The sequence below is a fragment of the Leptodactylus fuscus genome, chromosome 4 (genome assembly GCF_031893055.1).
Source record: "Leptodactylus fuscus isolate aLepFus1 chromosome 4, aLepFus1.hap2, whole genome shotgun sequence".
Taxonomy (NCBI): domain Eukaryota; kingdom Metazoa; phylum Chordata; class Amphibia; order Anura; family Leptodactylidae; genus Leptodactylus; species Leptodactylus fuscus.
Window position 1 is genome coordinate 212,154,141 of NC_134268.1, and position 18,903 is coordinate 212,173,043.

Below are 18,903 nucleotides of genomic sequence, written 5' to 3' on the forward strand. Positions count from 1 at the left end.
CTTTGTAAAGATAAGTAATAGACCGTCAATTAAAATAATTGAATGATTATTATTATTTCTGGTATTTTAGTACCTTTAAAAGGGGTCTCAGACAATATCAATAAAGTTGATTGAAAAGTGCAATTATCTAGGTTTTGGACTACACGAGGTGAAGTCCAAAAAGGATTAAGGCTCTGTCGGTGTACAGCATGTCCACGGACACAATACGCACACCCTGAGGGCGCTCTGTATAAATCGGGCGTTGTGGGCGCTGACATCGCTTTCACACATTTTGCTCTTTTTCAAGCCAAACTTTATTTGTCATGTCTTAGAGAATCCCTTTAAATGTAAAAATCTGTATTAAAACCCTCATTCCCGTAAAACATGAAGATAAAAAAAATCATAAAAGTGTAATAAATCCTCTGCAAGATTATTTGGCAAAAGAAGTCTCTTGCGAATCGGCATAAATAGCAAGAAGAGGCCGCCGTGTCCTCTGGTGTCGCCCTGACAAAGTCCAATGCACTTTGGATCTAGCTAAAAACTTTACACCCCCTCCTTCCCTCACTATGGGAACCTAACAAATATTTGCCGGCGTTCTCTCAAGTTTCTAGATAAGAATACATAGAAATCGTTTCCAGGATAAGATTGGTGAGCGGCCCTCAGAGGACACCACGTTATAGTGGTAGAATTGTCCTCCCAGAGTCCGTAACCTATTGATTTAGCTGCATTTATTGTCAAAGATGGCGGCATTAAAGAGGCACTCCACGTTACAGGTTACTTAAAGGGAATGTGTCACCAGAAAATTAACATTTTTTAAAATTTGTATGAATGTTTGTCAGTATCTATATAAAAAGTACTATATCCTGCAATTTTCACTCTGGCCACTAAGCCTAATAGACTACAGGCACTTGCCAATTCTATAGGTGTTTACCTTGCAGCAGGCACCTCATTTACATCACAGATAGGGTTACAATAGAAGATAACACCTCTATAAATAATGCAACTGACCCATCTTTGCATCCATTACTGACAATAGATGATGTTACAGGTCATTTCCTCCCCGTCCCTGCACAGAGCATGTCCCCCTGTGTTAGTGCCCCCCAATATACTATAGCAGTCCATGCACAATAGGACACACCATTGGCATCACCAATACTTATGTAATTTAAAGGGGAACTATCAATAAACTGTAACGGGCCTGTAAGCACTGCCAAATAGTCCTCCTATTGCTACAGGTCAACCGTACAAACCAGTCAGGGGCTTTGAAATGAGCTTTTTTTTTTTTAACATGAGCCCATGTATAAATGTTAGAAAAATTTTGCAAGCTCTGATGTATCCGCATAGACCAACATAGAGGAAGAAATGTCAATTGCAAGACATTTGCCTAGGTATAGGAGGTGACTGTGCGAATAGTTAAAATAGGTTGGGGGGGGGGGTATACCAGAATATAAACATCACTACATCCAGAAACCATACCGCTCTTGCTCATGGGCACTGTCTGGCATTGCATCCAACGCCTGTATCTTTCTCCACTTATCAAACTGAGCTACTTTATACATAGACGTCTATGGAAAGGGAGAAAGGGGATGCTGGAAAAGACACAGTCTGCTACTCAGGGAGGGAGGGAGAGCTCTCCTAACACTGCTAGCTTTCCAGGTAAGGCTCTACCATTGCACAGAATTAGGGAATAACTCAATTAACAGCCCCCCATCTGCAAAGATTTCTCTGGACAAAGACACAGACTCTATGCAAACAAACAGACTGAGTGAAGATAAGGAGAAGAAGAGCAGCCTAATAAGTGCTGAAGGAAACAATCTCCTTAAGATACGTTGCAAAGTTTCTTATATTCACCTGTACTATACATGTACAACGAGCTGCTTTATACATGGAGGAGACGCACTTTAAACCCAAGGCTCTCTGCAATGCTGTAATATTACAGATGTCTACTCTCATCTCCTCCTACTACTCCTTATCCTCCCTTATTACACAATAGGTGCTTCTCCCGTGCTGCACCCAGTCTGTGGAATTCGCTACCATGGATGGACTCGCTCCTAAACATTCCCAATTTTGAAAGTGAATTCCATCAAGAACACAATGTAAGTGACTACCTGACCCGGTCACCTATAGCCACCCAACTGTCCTCTGGCCCATCATTCTTTAGATCCATTCTAGAGGGTGTAACTTCGAGTTGCAAAAAAATAAAATTAAGAACTGCTCAATTGCAACACCCTCAGGATCACAATGCGACTCCATTCACATAGCAATCTTTAATGTATAACTTTATGCAATCGTCCAATCCTACTGACAGGCAACTAGTAAGAGACTGTTGCACCAAGTGCAGTCTCTTACGCCCCATGGTTTGTACAGACTGTTCCTTTTTTTTTTTTTCCTACAGCGGAAACCTGACATAAACACCCGCAGTAAAGGCTTCTTTCACTTTCTATGAAATGTGCTATTAAAAGGCAGAAATGTTGCTGTTTCTAGGAAGATGCATTGCTGCAGGCTGGAGGATGTGACAAAGTAATTCTCAGTATTTCTCTGCGAGGCTGAGAGCAAATCCTCAAGTGACCCCGCTGTTGTTCGGAAAGACATATGAGCTGTGAGCAATAATCAGATGGCCTTCTGTAAAAAGCGCCATAAATCAGCGGCATCCTGAAAAGCTCCATCGCACTATACAAGGCAAGGGGAGCCCTAGGGGAGTGCTATTAGCAGAGCTACTATTAAAGGGGTCTGAATGCACCAATATATAGTGCAGAACTGCCCAATAGCCCCTCCGGATACACCCCTATAGAGGAAGCATCACTGTGAGGGGGTATTATAGCCAACAAGGTCTGCATACTCCAGTGTCATCCTCATCTGATCAGCGCGGTCACCCTGAGCATTTTGGAGTCTTCTTTATATAAACCAGTTCAGCCGTTCCACAGATATAAGCCCTTGTAGTGTTGATGCAGATTAGGGTCTGCTAGCCAAGTGGACGGTAATACTGAATGACATACAGCACACAGAGACCCACAGTGTGACCGCCTACTTGGCTAGTAGACTCTAATCTTCATCAACAGTAACAGGGCTTGTATCTTTGGAATAGCTGATCGGAAAACAAAACATCATAATGCTCAGGATGACAGCACCCATTAGATAAGGCAAGTCATGGGTCAGACATGGTGACAGGTCCTCTTTATAGGAGTATTTCCATGTCAATATTTATCAACAGGATATACCCTAGACATCTGACAGATGTGGGTCCCATCTTTGTACTGATCTCAAGAACAAGGGTCATCCAACCAGAGGGAATAGAGAGGAGACCACACGAGTGAGCGTGAACCGATTTCTATATATAAAATGAATGCAAAGAAATAAGTCTAAACAAAGGTAAAAGGGATTTCACAGCAAAAAACAAACCTGGTGAATATGAGAATGATGGTCCACATCTCAACACCCCCACAGCCGGGCTCATAGCAGGCACTCCTTCAGTGTTCACACTTGCACAGGATTTTCACTGTCCAGTTTCCCTTGTCACTTCAATGAGGCACCTGTAATACCGTGCACAGCCACTAAAGAAGTGATGGCGTTGTGCAATAGTCAGCGCACTCTCCTGTGGTCCCTTCAAAGAGCCAACTGGCCCCATGGCTCTAATACTCATGACCTAACCAACAGTGACAAGCCTGTCCTTTTATTAAAGGCCACCCACGACAGTTCTATTACACTTGAAAAAGGGCAACCTGTGCCCAAAACGCGTTGTGCCGAACTATAATAAAGTGGTTTGTCATCCATTCCGGTGAAGCGCGGTCCTTTGTTCCGGTCCATGCACGTATTTAGGAATGAAGCTCCTGGGTCCCAATGCAAAATAGGTAATGGGCTCTAACTACCATGTACCATTTAGAATAGTGGTATATTTTATGTTGCAAATGAACATTTAAGGCCCCCCCCAGGGTCCAGGGCCTGCTACCAAATGCGTCCCCTATAGGTACCCCTATCCTAACTAAAGTAAAGTGACAAAGCACACAAAATACAGGTGCTGCCGAAAACCAGAACGCCTGTGCACCAGTTCTGTGTAGTATTACATCCTCATTCGCTTTAATGGATTTGTCTTGCAGTACCAGATGTGACCTGTAGACAGGTATGGCGCTGTTTCGATTAGAAAACAGCCATTTTTTTCTAATCCTGTACATCCCCCTAGACTAATGACATACATAGGCCCAATAAGCCATATGGACAAGGGTTGGAGGATCAAAAGTGGAGCTTCACGTCATCGATCGACGCGGAGCAGCTGCTTAAGCTCTTGCGCAGAGGATCAATAGGTGTTGAAAGCGCTTAGACACCGCGCTGTGTATTCTGAAGGAAAACACATGGTTGGCCGAGCCGAGGGAACAGGCTTCTTCAGTCTTTGAGGTGGATTCTGTCTGCTTGGCAGTTCCTAATATCTCCGGCCAGGATCCAGGGGGTATGAGGACACCTGGGGACAGATTTTTCTCTATCTGTACCCTGGAATGTTAAATAACGTACTGAGCATTCCCTAATGGCGATGTTTGGGGAGAAAGATTCGTGACCGTCTCCTATGTAACAGTCTCTAATATAACGTGTGCCTATGAGACTAGCAGATGTCAGGAGAACAAGTCATAATTCACACCAAGAATATCGATTATGGCATTAAACCCCTGCTGACAAAAAATGTGAAACCTCCGCCCACGTCAAGACAGCTCCGGCTGAGGTCAAAGCGGTTTCACAACTGTTTTACATTATAACATTTAAGAAAACAGTAAGAAATGGTTGTGTCTACAAAGAAAGACTATCCATCTGCATGGTAACAGACTACGAGCAGACCCACTGTAGTCAGACTACCGTATACCTGCCGCATCCATACGATTCACCCGTCTCTTTATCTTGGACTTACTAAATGTATATTAGAAGGAAGTCGCGACCAATATAAGAGAGTATAACAAGGCGGCACTACATAGTCTGTGCCATAGCGTCACATAGGTCTATATACAAAAAACCACACTCAATAAGGATCGTTTAATCAAGGACCATCAATTAATAAAAAAGTTTGCAACGTTGGACTATGGCACTCATAAAATGATGCAGGACCTCTGATATCAATAATACAAGTTTTTTGTCCAACTTTTGGCACACGAGTAGCACAAAACTAGACCCCCAATGCCCAAAGGCCTAGAGACTCTTCACCTGCAGAGTCGTGTCGCTGCTGGGACAGCAGAGGGTGCAGGGCTTTTCTGGCCGTGCCTGTTAGGTTGGGTCAGGGCCTCCGCTGTGCTGCATGGGAGCTCCCGGCCCGCTCTGTGTCCAGCACCTGCACAGGATAGGAGCCAGCACTTCTGGGTCAGGGGGATCAGCGGTGGCCTCATTCTGGTCCCGGCCCGCCGCTGGTGATTCGTTACTCCATGGTATCAGTTCCCTAGCGTTGCCTCTCCTGCTCCTCTCTTGTCACCTGTTTCTGCTCTTGGTTCGCTGTATTGTTTGACCCGCTTGACTTACAGATCTCTCCTCCGTGATCCTGATTTGGCACCTTCCTTACCTTCTGTGTATGACCTTTGGCTTCCTCCTGATCTCCCTTTTGGATCCTGATTTGGCTACTCCATTGACCTCCTGTGCATGACCCGGCTTCCCTGACTACGCTTTTGCCTCTGCCTTCGGCTACCTCATGACCTCCAGTTATCGACCCGGCTTGCTTGACGGATTTGCTCCTTGGGTATCTGCGTGTATTCCCTGGATAACCCTCCTGCTCATCTACTACTCCATTCCTTCCTGCCTTCTTGGACTTCACTCTAAGGTTAGTGTCTGGGTCCTCTTACTTGGGGTTCATTGGGTGTGCATTGCTCTCTGGGCAGTTGCAGGTCCGGGCCTCGGACTATTACAAAGTCCAACTCCACCATCAGGAGCTCTGGTGAAGAGCTTGCTCCCACTTTAACACCATATAACCAACCAACCACTTCAACTCCTTTAATGCTATGGCTGATTGTATATTCTTTCATTGGTTGTCACAGTGTTGCGTCGTAGTCATAGTCAGGCAATAAGAGAGTCAGAATGCAGGAAGAAAGTAAGGAAGTGGTTTCCTCCCTATCCATGCAGGCAAATCCTCTTCTACCTGTTCCTGTAGGATTTTGGATCAGCATCAGTAATACGTGATGGTTCTTACGATTCCATATTTGTCAGGACTGTGTTTTACATTAGTACCCTGGAGAGAGCCGATCAAAGTGACAACGCCATGAACAATAATATATGGAACAGCCTGTACTCTAGTGGGTAGTAGTCTGGACCATTTACCGCGATGAATTACCCCTATGACCTCTCCTTAATTTTCTGGGGAATTTCTCCAATTTAATGGGGTAAATGGGATTTGTTTATTAAAAAAATAAAAAAAAAATGCTGCGAGGCAAAACTGAAAAAAAAAAAAAAAACGTTTCCTTGGCCCTTAAAGTGAAATTTAGCTTGGACCTTTGCAGGTTATCACTGTATACACTAGAGCTCATACAGCCAAGCATTGATCTTTTGGAGTCATTAATAGGACCATTAGAGTCCATTCTGATCAGTCAAAGGATCAGGGCAACGGGCTGAACAGCTGACAAATGAACGAGAGAGTGAATGCAGCCGGAGGGTGTTCTAATGTTGAAAAGAAGATGGCGGCTTTCTTCTGTTTCGTTTGCTTATTGTTTTAGAAGGAAGATTACTTCCTGCAACTTTTTCTTCTGCTGGGGAAAAAAAAAAAAAAAAAACCAGGACGAAAAAAAAACCCCTCCATCTTGTTTTTAACATTAGAGGGAATTTGCATCGATCATTCTGTCAGCTTCTCAGTTCGTTGCTCAGATCCTATGATGGATCAGAACAACGGACTTGAATGATAGCAGTGTGAATGTAGGTCATTAGCATAAACTCATTTTGGAACATGACAACCCCTTTAAGTGTTAATGTGAGGATACTCCACACCTTGGCATTGGCACGGTCACGGTATTAGGCCCAGGTAAGTCTATTATACGTCTGTCAACACTTGACCCATAGAAGATCCTCCATTGTAGTGGCGCCATCTATGTCCCCTACTAGAATTATATGCATTTCAGGACCACCAAGACCAAAGAAATTTTACAGAACTTTCCTTTCTCGAATGATAGCACTACAACAATACGTCGATATGACAGTATCCAAGCAATGGCCCAGAGCCCGTATTCCATCTATCCGGTGACACTGGCGGTGCCAAGGACAAGCAGATAAGACAAGCGCTGCTTGTGATCATCACACGACGGGCACCGGCGGTTCTTCAGAGGTCTCGGGACAACATTCTATACATTCCTGGCAGTCCACAAGTGTCAGCACACAGCAGTCATAACCTTCTGCATTCTGGGTTCGTGAACAAGCCGATCTTTATGCACCTGATCTCCGGTGACATCATCCGGACGACTGCTATCACTTGCGACACGGGATAGCACAGGGACGTGCCTCGGATTTCCGTTAACTCCTTCCATGGCAGAATGTATGGCGTTCAGTACAGTGTGTTGTGGTCGCCGCTCTCTGCAGGGTTGAAGGAGTTAAGCTGAACACATTTACAGTACACGCCGGGAACACAGAGCGGGTCTGTATAGTCTGGTGGCCATTAGCCAAGGTTTACAGCCCCCTGGGTGGGAAAAGCAGGGTGAAAAGCTCTGTACGGCAGCTTTCAGAATCCCTTTGCTGTTACCTCTGTGACCCCGAGTGTTGGGTTTATGTATTCAGGTATTCATTACTACCTATATAAAACAGGGAAACATAACCGTCTCCATCGCACCGGCGTACCCACTGCTCATTTTTGGGAAATGTAGGTACTCCATTGAGGATTAATCCTAGAAAACACTCCACTAATCCCTGACTGATACATTGTAACAAACCAGCAGAGAGATCTGTGAAACTGCTGCTAATGTGCTGGGCTCACAGAGCATTGTCTAGACTGGATACAATGGGAGCGGAGAGCAGGACTAGCTATGTACAGGGTCACTGTCAGCAAGCAGAGGTCTAGGCCAGGGGTAGGGAACGTACGGCTCTCCAGCTGTTGCAAACCTACAACTCCCAGCATGCATACTTGCTCTGCTGTTCTTAGAACTCCCATGGAAGTGAATGGAGCAGGTTGGGAGTTGTAGTCTCACAGCAGCTGGAGAGCCGAAGGTTCCCTACCCCTGGTCTAGACTATAGACATCTGAAAATTCATCATTCCCATTCTACGCCAAGTAGAGGGATGATATTAAGATGCACACTGGACCCAAGCCCATTTCTGGACTCAAATGTGCGCCTCAAGCCCCAATCTGCGTCTCTGTGAATGTGGAGGGTCCAGGGTGCGGGATTGGAGAGGGCTGAGGTGGTCAGTTTTTCTGGCATGAGTTACAATGGAAATCTTACGCCAATTCCCAAGTTGCACAGATTTCCATTCTTCAGATTCATGAAGAGGCTGCAGACGCTCTAGAACTCTCTCTGTCTTAATAAATTTTCCCCACATCAATATTTCAATCTGAAGGGTTTTTTTGCTTCAGATTGACAAGCGGCATCGTGTCTATATAGGAGAGGCCTATGGAGAGACTTTGGCCGTAACTCCCGTTCGATTGGTAAAGGATCTTTGGTCATGTAAGTCAATGGAGTCGCACCGTAATCCAGAGGGAGCTGCAACCTCTACTTGCACAACCATCCATCAGTGCCCGATCAATGCCGCGACATTCACTTACATTGATGAATGAGTTGCAGGTTTGCGTGGCAATCATTGACCACGACTCCCATTGCATGTCCAAAGTTATGGCGTCGCCCTGACCTTATGTTGCCTTTCTTCTCTCTGTGGTCACTCTGCAAATCCATTCCTTTTCCAGCTGAATTTCAAAAACATTTCAGCCAATTTCCCGGAACAGATAGTGACCGTCAGACACGTCCCCATCTTTATTAGGTAACCATTTTTCCCCATAACATACTCATACCCGAGCGCTTTACTAAAACTCTGCAACCCATAGCACAAACAAAAACATTGTCCACGTCAAAAACAAAAAACAACAATTTGTCAGAATGAAATCTTTTTGAAAAAGTTTCATTCTCAGGCGTTCCAAAATTTCTGCAAAAATTTATTTTCATGCTAAATATTTTCTAGGACCGGCTGCACCGACGTAAACTGCGACGGAATGTAAAATATGTAAGGAGGCCGATGGTCGTAAAATATTGACCTCAGATACAATTGTTGCGGTAGGATTTGGGATGGGGGGGGCTGTAACAAGAGGGCAGCTCTATGCGCTGCACAAGCGGAGCCTGATCTACACAGTGAAATGGAATGCAAAAGGGGCCTCTTGTCCTGAACAAAGCGAGCTCAGTTTGGCTCTTTTTCTCTTGCCCTACCACATCCGTACATCGTTAGTTGGAAAATTCCAGATCCATGCCGTAATTTTTTTGTGTTTTTTTTTTTTTCTGCTTTCCAGCACTTTTAAAGCTTTAATGTCCAGATGCCACCCCCCCCCCCCCTTCTTATCTGTCGCTTTACTTTTTGGCTCGCTGCCATTTGTGGCCCACTATTAATACAGAAAAATACAGAACATTTCCTGCAGCTGGGATAGGAAATAGCTAGTAAAAAAAATACACTATAAAAAAAAAAAATCTTTGTTTATTTTTTTTCTCACAGGCCTCTCGCTGCACAATGTAATGGAGATGTGTACGCTTCATTTGGAAGATGCGGACATAACATAGGACTCGCTGCTTTCCAAGGTCTGTCATGCGTAATCAATTGTTTCAGGGACCAGCGCTGTGAAGGGCCGCTATGACATAACGTGTAGTTAACCTCTTATATGCTAACGTACAGTGTAATAACACAGGAGGGAAAGCTAGGGCTCTGCTCACTGCTAAAGAAAAACAAAAAAATATATATTTTTTTTAATTATATTTTATAAATTTACGGCACATTAACCTTTATAAAAAAAAATAATAATAATAAAATAAATATATTATAATTTTTAAAAAATGACGTCCCATTTATGACCATCACCACAGGATATGTCACAAATGCCAATTAGATGCGGGCCCCATAGGGGAGACCCGCATCCATCTTTAAAACAGGACCCCCACAAGTAAATGGAAACGGGCCGCATATTCACATGCCTCATCATTCATTTGTATGGGAGTTCCAAATATAGTCAATAATAAACCATAGATAGCTGATCCGAACAGCACGCTCGCATAGAAATGAATGGACGTAGCCGGCACGCGGGGGGTTAAGCGGCCGGCCGACGTCAAAGCGGAAGTACCAGGTGCATCCATTCTTTTCTATGGCGCGTGCTGTTCGGATCGGCTGATCCGAACAGTACTCGCTCATCTCTAATTAGGGCAGGATTAGTAAGAGTGACATATTGTACACCTGACTGGCACAGCGAACAAGCGGCGTCTTCATAAATCTCCTATGGCATATGAACTGGCGTCAATTTTTATTATAAAACTTAGGCCACCCCGTCCCACTCCCTGCTCTACGTATATTCACACAATGTGACAAGCGAGGAGCAGAATAGGGATTATGGTGCACATAAGAAAGGGTCTTGTGCCAAATGTGCACCACAATATCATCCGTCTACGCCAGAACACTGGCCTAGTAGGATTGATAAATATCACCCAATATGTCCCATCCAAGCCCTTAGCCCATGCTTGGCACTTTAGCCAGACCAATAGCGGAAAATCCATTACTGATCTGCGTCGGACTCATGGCCGCCAAAGTATTTACTCTTCTTGGATGAGGACTGTTTGCACACCAACAACTGGCATAGGCTTAGTCGGCAACGTCAAAAAGCACCATAAAAGGATAACAACACAATACGCCGACGTACAGAACACTCCTATTTGTCAGACATTAATAGCAGATTGTTGATAAATGGAAGTTAGAAAGTATATCCTGTAATCCTACACAAATATGGGACTCCAGGTCGCTTTCATTTATCTCCGGGCCTAGTTTTCAAGAGTGCCAAAGACTTTGCTGCACGGGACGGCTTCAAAGCACAGTGCCAGGAGCAGGCCAAGCCAGGTCAAATGTGGAAAAGTCAGAAAAAAGCCTGAGGAATTTCACCTAGAAAACTTATACAATGTCCCATTCAGTAGAGAGTGATGACAAAAGGTCCTATGGAGGGAAACCAGAAGGAAATACAAGCCTTGTATCGATGTGTGCGGCTGATTTCACGGAACATTTAAAGACAAAATTCCGGTCACGTATGGCGACTTTCTGATATATTCTGGAGGGATTTATCAAGAGCAATGTTTTCAATGCCCCCCTGGGCCAGGTACGGGCTGCGTCATAAATTGAATAAAGTTCCAGATCTTGCAAAGACTGAGATACAAGCATAACCCCAGTAACCCGTTCCCTCCACCACTGGCAGTGCAGAGGCTCAGGTGAGCAGTGTGGCCTATTACAGTGATCACCTGAGCCTCTGTACAACCGGGCCCCGCCAGAGCCAGCCAAGCTTGAACAGAGGACCATGGGTAGAAGAGGGTTTTTCTGTTAAAAAACCCTTTAAAAAAGGTACCAGCCTGTAGCCTTCTCTGTACTGATGAGGGGCAAGAACTCCAAAACACTCGGTGGCTGATGGGTGACTCTGGAATAAAATTTTCAAGGCCTATTAAAACTTCTACCTCCAACAGGTAGCACTAGAGGCGCAATTCTCCTACATCGCCCCCTTCAAAGGAGAACTAATTGTACAGTGTTGGCTAACAGTATTGGCCCCCCTGCAATTCTGTCAGATAATCCTCGGTGTCCCCCAGATAATGATTACAAGCACAAACTCTTTGGTAATATCTTCATTTATTTTGCTTGCAATGAAAAAACACAAAAGAGAATGAAAAAAAAAGTCAAATCATTGATCATTTTACACAAAAGTCCAAAACTGGTCCGGACAGAAGTATTGGCGCCCTCAGCCTAATACTTGGTAGCACAACCTTTAGACACAATAACTGCGCACAACCGCTTCCGGTAACCAGCAATGAGTTTCTTACAAGGCTCTGCTGGAATCTTAGACCATTCTTCTTTGGCAAACTGCTCCAGGTCCCCCCTGAGATGTGAAGGGGGCCTTCTCCAAACTGCCACCACGAGATCTCTCCTCCCCCACAGGTGTCTATGGGATTCAGGGCTGGACTCATTGCTGCCACTTTACAAGTCTCCAGGGCTTTCTCTCACCACCATTTCCTAGTGCTGACCTGAAGTGTGTTTTGGGTCCTTGTCCTGCTGGAAGACCCCTGACCTCTGAGGGAGACCCAGCTTTCTCACACTGGGCCCTACATGATGCTGCACAATGTGTTGGTCGTCTTCAGACTTCATAATGACATGCACACGGTCAAGCAGTCCAGTGCCAGAGGCAGCAAAGCAACCCCAAAACATCAGGGACCCTCTGCCATGTCTGACTGTAGGGGGCGTCTTCTTTTCTTTGAAGGCCTCTTTTTTTTCCTGTAAACTCTATGTTGAGGCCTTTTCCTACTTTTGTCTCATCTGACTAGAGAACATTCTTCCAGAACGGTTTTGGCTTTCTCAGGTAAGTTTTGGCAAACTCCAGCCTGGCTTTTTTCTGTCTCTGGGTAAGAAGTGGGGTCTTCCTGGGTCTCCTACCATACAGTCCCTTCTCATTCAGACGCTGACGCTGGATAGTACGGGGTGACACTGTTGTACCCTCGGAGTGCAGGGCAGCTTGAACTTGTTTGGATGTTAGCCGAGGTTCTTTATCCACCATCCGCACAATCTTGCGGTGAAATCTCTCGTCAGTGTTTCTTTTGCGTCCACATCTAGGGAGGTTAGCCACAGTGCCATGGGCTTTACACTTCTTGATGACACTGCGCACGGTAGACACAGGAACATTCAGGTCTTTGGAGATGGACTTGTAGCCTTGAGATTGCTCATGCTTCCTCACAATTTTGCTTCTCAAGTCCTCAGACAGTTCTTTGGTCTTCTTTCTTTTCTCCATGCTCAATGTGGTACACACAAGGACACAGGACAGAGGTTGAGTCAACTTAAATCCATTTCAACTGGCTGCAAGTGTGATTTAATTATTGCCACCACCTGTTAGGCGCCTCAGGTAAGTAACAGGTGCTGTTAATTACACAAATTAGAGAAGCATCACATGATTTTTCAAACAGTGCCAATACTTTTGTCCACCCCCTTTTTTATGTTTGCTGTGGAATTATATCCAATTTGGCTTTTTGACAATTCTTTTTGTGGTTTTCCATTGACGACAAATTAAATGAAGATAATAATACCAAAGAATTTGTGATTGCAATCATTTTCTGGAAGAACATGAGTATTATCTGACAGAATTGCAGGGGTGCCAATACTTTTGGCCAACACTGTATACCTTTCCAAAAATTCCCAAGGGAGCATGTATGACCTTTAGGGTAAGTTCACACAAGGGTTTTTTGGTCAGGATTTTGAGGTCGTATCCGCCTTAAAATCCTAACCAAAAAGTTGGCTCCCATTGAAATCAATGGGAGCCGGTCAGTTCTTTTTTCTGAGAGCCGTTTGTTCCGGCTCCCGGAAAAAGAAGCGAGATGCTCATTCTTTCAGGCGGATTCGCCTTGCGACATCCACTCGAAGACACTCCCTCCCGACTAGGTCCATTCTTTGGGCCTATTCGGGAGGGAGCACTGAGGCACCTCAGGTTCCAGACCAAAAAACCCCATGTGAATTTACCCTTAGTTGGAGACCCCATGTTGCGGAGCAGCAGCTTTTTTGTTGCAAATTTTGCTGCAGGTTTTTTGATCCCTTCCTTTTGTAGCCACCCCTTCTTCCTTCTGCTAAATCCAGTCCTAGCAACAACAACAACAACAACAACAACAACAAAAACCTATGTTTCGGCAATGTGGGGCCTCAGCCTTAAGCATACTTGCCAACATTTACTAAAAGTTGTCTGGAAGGGACAGTGCGTCAGGGCAACCACATCCATTTTGGGGCTCACCACTTTGCCTTTTTGTGACATAACCAGCACATACCATTCCCACATCACATAAATAATAGATAGCTGTCGGGCCTAGGAAATTTTCTTCCAGGAGATCTCCCCTTATTTCCGGGGCATCTTAGACATTCCAGAATTGTTAAGCATGCCTTCGAGTCTCCCTATGCCTATATGGTGGCCTCAACATGGTGCAGTACCCCTTCCTGAATCATTTTGGTCTTTTTTTGGGGGGGGGGGTTTGCTTCCAAAAATTTGCATGTAATATGAGAATTCTGCCACGTATATCCAAACCGACTGTAGACTTCAGGGTACTGGGATAATCCCTGGGTACCAAGTGCCAGGAAAGGTGCCAATAAGAACCTCTACTTGACTACGGAATTTAGTCTCACACAGTGACTGGAATTTGAAGTCAATTTTGAGGCTGTAACCGCCTCAAAATTTGCTCCAAGTTCCATCCAGAATTCAGGCCAAAGAGCCCCTTTTTTTCTAAAGAAAATGTCTACTGCTATCAGGACAGGGACAGAATTTGGAGTGGAATATGAGGTCGAAATTCCGAGTGTGATCCCAGCCATAAGGCTAGGCTGGCAAACTGAATCTGTGCCTGGCTGCCATGTTAAGGTGACATGCACACAACCATGTGAACGTCGCAGGGCTGTGATTAAACAGCGCAGATGTCATCCGTGTGTCGTCCGGGCTTCTGCAGTCCCATTCATTGGGGTCAGTGAGCACAGGCCGCAAGACGGACGGCGTTTTGTTCCAGGCTCCATACATGGGACCCTGAAAATACACGGTTGTATGAATGGGACCATAGAAATGAATGGGTCAGTAAAAAACCCAGCCAGCACGCTGACCATGCACACGGTCATGTATATGAGGCCTAAAGGTGTGTAAAGGATTGGTTGCTAGGGGTACTTTTGTCCGTACTAGTTTCCACACGCCATTACCTAAGACGTCAGTCACTTAGACACTCAGAATGTCGTTTTCACACGTTCTTTTCCTAAGAGTCTCATTTCCTGGTTTCTCGACAGCCGCCAGGCCAGATCCTATGTGGTAATGTATATATACTGTCCGTTCTGTACCGAATCTGGCTGCTGCGGTTCTTTGCCATCACACATAAACACCGAGCAGGACAAGGTTGTGACTTTGCTGGTTTTCAGTTTGGTCGAAGCTCTACGTTCCAAACCTCACATGCCACCGGCTGACCGGGCTGTGATGTCCTTACGTCCGCAATGTAAACTATGGCTGTCCGTGTGTCTGAAGTGGAAGCCTCAGAGGATTGGCTGTCTGCGACTGTCTTAACACCGAGTAGTCGAGCGCCTCCTGCCCTGGCATCCGCTGAAGTTGTGAGCGCTCCTTTTTTTCCACATCTATGCAGTGTGCGGTTTGCAGAGCGGCCCTGCGTATGAATGCTGCTTATTCTAGTCATTTCATAGTCTAATTCAGCCATGCCAACCCACGGGTTATGATCTGTGATAATAAACAAGACTTGTAATGATTTTATACCAGAATTCCCAAGGAAAGGCGCAAAATGGATTCCTTAAAGTGGCCACGAAAAATGTTAACTCCTTCACTGCCAGGAGTGAAAAACATTCACTGAAATTGTGAATTTAAGAGAAAAAAAAATTGTCGCCTGTCTATATATTGAGGAGTTTTTTTTCTAGATGGTTTGACAAGTCAGTGCAGTACCAATATCAGAAAAATTCTTTGGCCTTATGAACAAGACTGGGGCCTGGGGATGTGAATTTATTGCGGAAAGTACTCGGATGACACCCCAGTGCCATCTGTCCCCCCTGACTTCAACGTGGGGGGGAGAATTTCCGCTCAAATGCCACGGAGCAGGAATGGAGCATTGGATGACACATCAGGAAAGCCTCCACCTGAACACAAAATCACGGCCTCAAAATAGCGCGGCGCATACGATCCCCGCTCCCATTGAAATCACCGTGTGAACCCTCCCTTATGTGAGCCCTCCCTTATAGTGAAGTCTTATGGCTAGTATTAGTGGGGTAACCAGTAGTCAAAGCTCCACCCTAAGAATGAAGCAGCTGCAAGGCTGCGGCCCTTGCTAAATTGGTGCTCCCGTCCACAGGCTGTGCACGTACAGTGAAACCTCGCAGCACTGTTGGGAGGATTTTATGGTGGGGTTGCGATAGTTGTATTGTGGCTGTTATGGAGGTGCTGCATCTGCTATTGATGTGATGCTATGCTATAGCGTAGGTGCTATGGCTGCCACGCTTCTCGGAGTCCTGTGGCTATCAATGCTATGGAGGTTCTTTGTTTATCACTGCTGTGGGGGCTCTGTGGCTCTCCCTGCTATGGAGGTCCTGTGGCTCTCCCTGTTATGTAGGTCCTGTGGCTCTCCATGTTATGGAGGTCCTGTGGTTCTCACCATTATGCAGGTCCTGTGGCTCTCACTGTTATGGATGTCATGTGGCTCTCTTTCTGTTATAGAGGTCATGTGGCTCTCCCTGTTATGGAGGTCCTGTGTTTCATCCAGTTATGGAGGTCCTGTGGCTCTTCCTATTATGGAGGTCCTGTGGCTCTCTCAGTTATAGAGGTCCTGTGGCTCTCCCTGTTATGTAGGTCCTGTGGCTCTCCCTGTTATGGAGGTCCTGTGGGTCTCCCTGTTATGGAGGTCCTGTGGCTCTCCCTGTTATGGAGGTCCTGTGGCTCTTCCTATTATGGAAGTCCTGTGGCTCTCTCAGTTATAGAGGTCCTGTGGCTCTCCCTGTTATGTAGGTCCTGTGGCTCTCCCTGTTATGGAGGTCCTGTGGCTCTCCCTGTTATGGAGGTCCTGTGGCTCTCCCTGTTATGGAGGTCCTGTGGTTCTCCCTATTATGGAGGTCCTGTGGCTCTCCCTATTATGGAGGTCCTGTGGCTCTCTCAGTTATAGAAGTCCTGTGGTTCTCACCATTATGGAGGTCCTGTGGTTCTCCCTGTTATGGAGGTCCTGTGGCTCTCCCTGATATGGAGGTCCTGTGGTTCTCCCTATTATGGAGGTCCTGTGGCTCCCTATTATGGAGGTCCTGTGGCTCTCTCAGTTATAGAAGTTCTGTGGTTCTCACCATTATGGAGGTCCTGTGGTTTTCACCATTATGGAGGTCCTGTGGCTCTCCCTGTTATGGAGGTCCTGTGGCTCTCCCTATTATGGAGGTCCTGTGGCTCTCTCAGTTATAGAAGTCCTGTGGTTCTCACCATTATGGAGGTCCTGTGGTTTTCACCATTATGGAGGTCCTGTGGCTCTCCCTGTTATGGAGGTCCTGTGGCTCTCCCTATTATGGAGGTCCTGTGGCTCTCCCTGTTATGGAGGTCCTGTGGCTCTCCCTGTTATGGAGGTCCTGTGGTTCTCCCTATTATGGAGGTCCTGTGGCTCTCCCTGTTATGGAGGTCCCATGGATCTCTCAGTTATGTAGGTCCTGTGGCTCTTCCTGTTATGGAGGTCCTGTGGCTCTCCCTGTTATGGAGGTCCTGTGGCTCTCCCTATTATGGAGGTCCTGTGGCTCTCTCAGTTATAGAAGTCCTGTGGCTCTCCCTATTATGGAGGTCCTGTGGCTCTCTCAGTTATAGAAGTCCTGTGGTTCTCACCATTATGGAGGTCCTGTGGTTCTCCCTGTTATGGAGGTCCTGTGGCTCTCCCTGTTATGGAGGTCCTGTGGTTCTCCCTATTATGGAGGTCCTGTGGCTCTCCCTATTATGGAGGTCCTGTGGCTCTCTCAGTTATAGAAGTCCTGTGGTTCTCACCATTATGGAGGTCCTGTGGCTCTCCCTGTTATGGAGGTCCTGTGGCTCTCCCTGTTATGGAGGTCCTGTGGTTCTCCTTATTATGGAGGTCCTGTGGCTCTCCCTATTATGGAGGTCCTGTGGCTCTCTCAGTTATAGAAGTCCTGTGGTTCTCACCATTATGGAGGTCCTGTGGCTCTCCCTGTTATGGAGGTCCTGTGGCTCTCCCTATTATGGAGGTCCTGTGGCTCTCTCAGTTATAGAAGTCCTGTGGCTCTCCCTATTATGGAGGTCCTGTGGCTCTCTCAGTTATAGAGGTCCTGTGGTTCTCACCATTATGGAGGTCCTGTGGTTATCACCATTATGGAGGTCCTGTGGTTCTCACTATTATGGGCGTCCTCTGGCTCTCCCTGTTATGGAGGTCCTGTGGCTCTCACCGTTATGGAGGTCCTGTGGTTCTCACCATTATGGACGTCCTGTGGCTCTCACCATTATGGAGGTCCTGTGGTTCTCACCATTATGGACGTCCTGTGGTCTCACCATTATGGAGGTCCTGTGGTTCTCACCATTATGGAGGTCCTGTGGCTCTCTCAGTTATAGAAGTCCTGTGGTTCTCGCCATTATGGAGGTCCTGTGACTACTGTGACCGTCACGTTATCATTCTGTGTACATATAATGCTACCTTGACACATGAGAGGATTTTATTGAGGATGTCCGTCCATAAAGTTCTTACCCTTCATCTGCACAAAAGCAAACAGATGTCGCCTGTAATTTTAATTTTTTATTTTTTTAAAGCAATGGGAAAAATACTTACCCCAGGAAAACCTGATCTCCGCCATACACAGGCGCGTTGTATTTTATCTAGCTTTCCTTTAGGTTCTGTAGGTTGCTTTGGAGAAGGTAAATGTTATATTTGGATGCACATAATGTTAGTATTATAGGTACTGGGATTTCTAGTATTTATACTGGGAAAGACGCAGAAATTCACTCTTTACCTCCAGAGCTGCACCTCAAATATAAACAGTGTCTCTCCCTGCCGTGTATGCAAGGAGCGCAAGGTACGAGGCAGATCACAACATATGAAACGCTTACATTTATATTGGAAAAACACCAGTTTTAAAACAAAAATAAAAAAAATTCTTTAAAAAAAAAAAAAAAGGAAATTTGACACCAGAAACTGACCTAAGATTTTATGTTGAACATTAAGAATATCTGATTAGAAAATATATCACAGACAGTATAACAACAGAAGATAACACCTCCATAGATAACACCACTATTGACCATA

At 45.6% G+C, this 18,903-nt stretch overlaps 1 protein-coding gene across 1 annotated transcript in view; it reads right to left on the bottom strand.

Moving 5' to 3' along the window:
* Positions 1 to 18,903, bottom strand: part of CDK6 (cyclin dependent kinase 6) — an 86,125-nt gene that overhangs the window by 17,729 nt on the left and 49,493 nt on the right. The window lies entirely within an intron of this gene.